The sequence below is a fragment of the Coregonus clupeaformis genome, unplaced genomic scaffold, assembly GCF_020615455.1.
Source record: "Coregonus clupeaformis isolate EN_2021a unplaced genomic scaffold, ASM2061545v1 scaf0605, whole genome shotgun sequence".
Lineage (NCBI taxonomy): Eukaryota > Metazoa > Chordata > Actinopteri > Salmoniformes > Salmonidae > Coregonus > Coregonus clupeaformis.
The window spans coordinates 106,739-110,298 of NW_025534060.1; the positions used below are offsets into that span (position 1 = coordinate 106,739).

The following is a 3,560-nucleotide window of genomic DNA, read 5'->3' on the forward strand; positions in this document are numbered from 1 at the left end:
AGCTAGCAGTCAACCATACTGTATCAGACAGCTAGCAGTCAACCATACTGTATCACACAGCTAGTAGTCAACCATACTGTATCAGACAGCTAGCAGTCAACCATACTGTATCACACAGCTAGTAGTCAACCATACTGTATCACACAGCTAGTAGTCAACCATACTGTATCAGACAGCTAGCAGTCAACCATACTGTATCAGACAGCTAGTAGTCAACCATACTGTATCAGACAGCTAGTAGTCAACCATACTGTATCAGACAGCTAGTAGTCAACCATACTGTATCAGACAGCTAGAGTCAAACCATACTGTATCAGACAGCTAGTAGTCAACCATACTGTATCAGACAGCTAGCAGTCAACCATACTGTATCAGACAGCTAGCAGTCAACCATTGTTGTATCAGACAGCTAGTAGTCAACCATATTGTATCACCACCACAACACCCCTGCCAACTTACACTGGATCGATCTTACACACACACATGCACACGTACACACAGATGCATCACACACACACACACATACCATATTAACATGTTTGATCTGGGTTTCAAGTGTTTTAACTCATGAGAATTACAGTCTAAAATCTGGTCTTTGATGAGAAACCTAAATTCCCCTGCCACTGTTTTATATCTGTATTGGATTCAGACACTGTGGTGTAGTGTTCAGTTGTTTTATCTGACCCTGAACTTTGCTAACCCGACCTACTCAGAACTCTCCCCAGCTTGGCTATATTTGTAGTTGTAAGGCTAGGGCAAGTCCACTCACTCAGTCACGTGGTGGTTTTGACTTACTCTACATTCTTGACAAAGGGAAAATTAACTTGTTTGGCATTTGCACAGCTGGTAACAGTAAAGATCCCACCAGATTTTAGAAAACCACATTTGCCAATGAGTTGACACCTCTTCAAATAGTCTGCCTCATCAAAAGGAAACATTGAGGAAACCAACACGAAAGATTCTCGGAAGGGGAGATATTAAAGTGTAACAAATCTAAACACCTTCAGAGGTGTGTGTTTGATACACCAATATCCAGCTTTTTGGGGTTTCATTTCTGCCATTGCTTCAGCCACAGTGAACTTCTTAACTTTCCTTTATTCATTTGAGAAAGGCACAACCAGTAAAAGTTACAACCAGTGAGTAACTACAAGAAAAAGCACCTAGTCATTCCATGCGCTGGGCAAACATTCCATGCCCGTTTCTCATGAGTTTTGTTTGATCTTTGGACTGAATATTGCAACGTATGAAAACAGAAAGCATTGCTTCTAGTTCAATTACTAGCTTGGAGCCAGCCGTGATAAAAGTGTGGCCTTATTTAGGAGTTCACGTGATCTGGAGTCTCTGCTGTCAACGTGGCGGGAGTTCGGAGAGACGCTGACACTGTCTTTAGCGTTGCCATGTTCTGCTTTCCGGACACTACCTTGGCCAGGCGTCGATCTTCTCTCTCGCTCACTTGCTTCACCTCTCCGCCTCCCCCTTCCTTTTCGCTTGTGGTGGTGTCGGGGACCAGACGCGGCGTTGAAATATCTTGAGAGCGGAGAGGAGCGGCCGAGTGGCGGGAACGGGGAAGAGATGCTGCTCGCTTTCGGAGCTGTTATGTAACGAGGTCTACTCTGGAATGCCGGGATGGTGTTTGTAAACAGTGGCGGCCATGTGGTCGCACTCACGTGGAGTCCGGAAAGGAAGTTCAGTCCCAGTCGTGTCCTCACCGGCAGGTCTCCTCGCGCCTGAGGTAAACCCCAACCTGCTGACATCGATACACACTCCGAGGGCCAAAAGAACACTCCCTCCGGTTGGCCATGCCACTTAGTCTCACGAGACAGCCTTATCACTCCGAGCCGTAGCCATAATTAAAACACAGACAGACAAATGGAAGGGCCAAGGCCTCTTCCACACACAGAGAGAGAGAGAGAGAGAGTGAGGTGTTCTGTAGTGGGTAACTTTAAACTTGTAGTAATTATTGGTAGATATAAGGTGTTGCTTAATCGCAGGAAGAAGATATTTGTGTAATACTAGCAATGAGTAACAACCAGGGCAGGGCCAAAAGAACAACTGTGGTTTCTATACCAACAGTCAAATGCCAAACAAGAACAGAAATGCTGCGTGATCTTTTGGGAAATGAAACTCTTTCACAATATTGTTTAGACACCCACCATAGAAAAGCTAGAAGTGACTCATTTGAACACAACCTAAAAGGCTTGTGATGAGCCTAATGCAAATCAGAAAGTAGACTATCTGGACAACATGCACGTCGAAAGTAATATGCACATTGAATGACCTTCTAAACACATTTCATCCAATACACTCATGTAATAAGGCAGTAATAACCGATTGCAAGTTTTACCACGGCTCTTCAACTATCGAGGCTGGGAGCAGCAGAGAGCTAAATCAATATCTCCAGAGGTCAATATGAGACTTAGTATGTCGCCATTTTGTCTGAGGAGGAGGAACGTGATCAACAGAGCCAGGTTGGTAGCTACACAGAGCCAATGCATTTAAAAATGTCTCTTAACCTGTTCCACTTGTGTCATCTCTGCAGCAGGGTTACCGTGGCCTCTGGGGTCGAAATGTGATGTGTGGCCTGCTGTTGGAGGTCAGAGGTCAAACCCAGCCCATTGTGAATGGACAGCATTGTTGCAGAAACCATGGAGACTGAAACCACTGGATATTCTTACCCCCAAAGCTTGATATTGTATTTTCTCCCTTAGATAACATAAAAGGGGACTTGGGTCCAGTGGCGAAGAAGCAAGAGGGGTAGTCCAACAGTCCACAGCTTTATCAGTGGGTGTGGATTGATGAGAACAGCCATGTCCATTCTTGTGATTGATCTTTCTGACTGGACTCCCCCCCCCTGCAGCCACCATGTGTTGACCTTCTCCCTACTAGGATCTATGGTGCAGATATGGTGCCTTTTCCCAATGCTGCTGTAACAGCACATGTGGTGCTAATGAAAACAGCACAAAGGGAAAATGGAGGTTGTGTGTTCAAGACAATATCTTGGCTTGCCAAGTGACTCCTGTCTTGTGTAAATAGCTCCTTCTGTGCTAAAAATACACAATCTAGTCCTTGCTTGGGGCACAATATTATACCCATAAATTAAGTATCAATTCTGACTTTTTATATCTGTACTTTTGATAGCACACTCTTATCTCTTGATAGAAGTTGAGAAACAAACTATTGTATAGCAATCTTGCTGTCTGATACCATCTAATATAATCCATTTAAATAAAAATGTCTTCCTCGACTAACATTCTGCAGTGTCAATGATGTAAGCAGTGCAATGTGCATTGCATTCAGTCTACTTACTGAGGAATGCAGTCAACAACTCAAGGAAGACCCACTTAACTTAAAGACAAAGTCCATGCATCCTCCAATATTGGCTTACAGCTGTTTGATCCAGTACAAAAGAAAGCTAGTCTTATCCTTTAGCTTAGGATAACCATACAGCTACAGTATGAATCAATTATAATTTTTTTCAATCAAGGCCTATTTCTCTACATTATCTAATCTGGGGGAAATGAGTCCCAAATGGCACAATTAAATTCACAACATAAAAGAAA

At 43.6% G+C, this 3,560-nt stretch overlaps 1 long non-coding RNA gene across 1 annotated transcript; it reads left to right on the forward strand.

Moving 5' to 3' along the window:
• The first annotated feature begins 1,643 nt into the window (after positions 1–1,643).
• LOC123485183 lies at positions 1,644–3,244 on the forward strand. The gene is made up of 2 exons (XR_006658918.1): positions 1,644–1,732; positions 2,540–3,244. It is a non-coding gene; the product is annotated as an uncharacterized LOC123485183 (long non-coding RNA).
• The last annotated feature ends 316 nt before the right edge of the window (positions 3,245–3,560 follow it).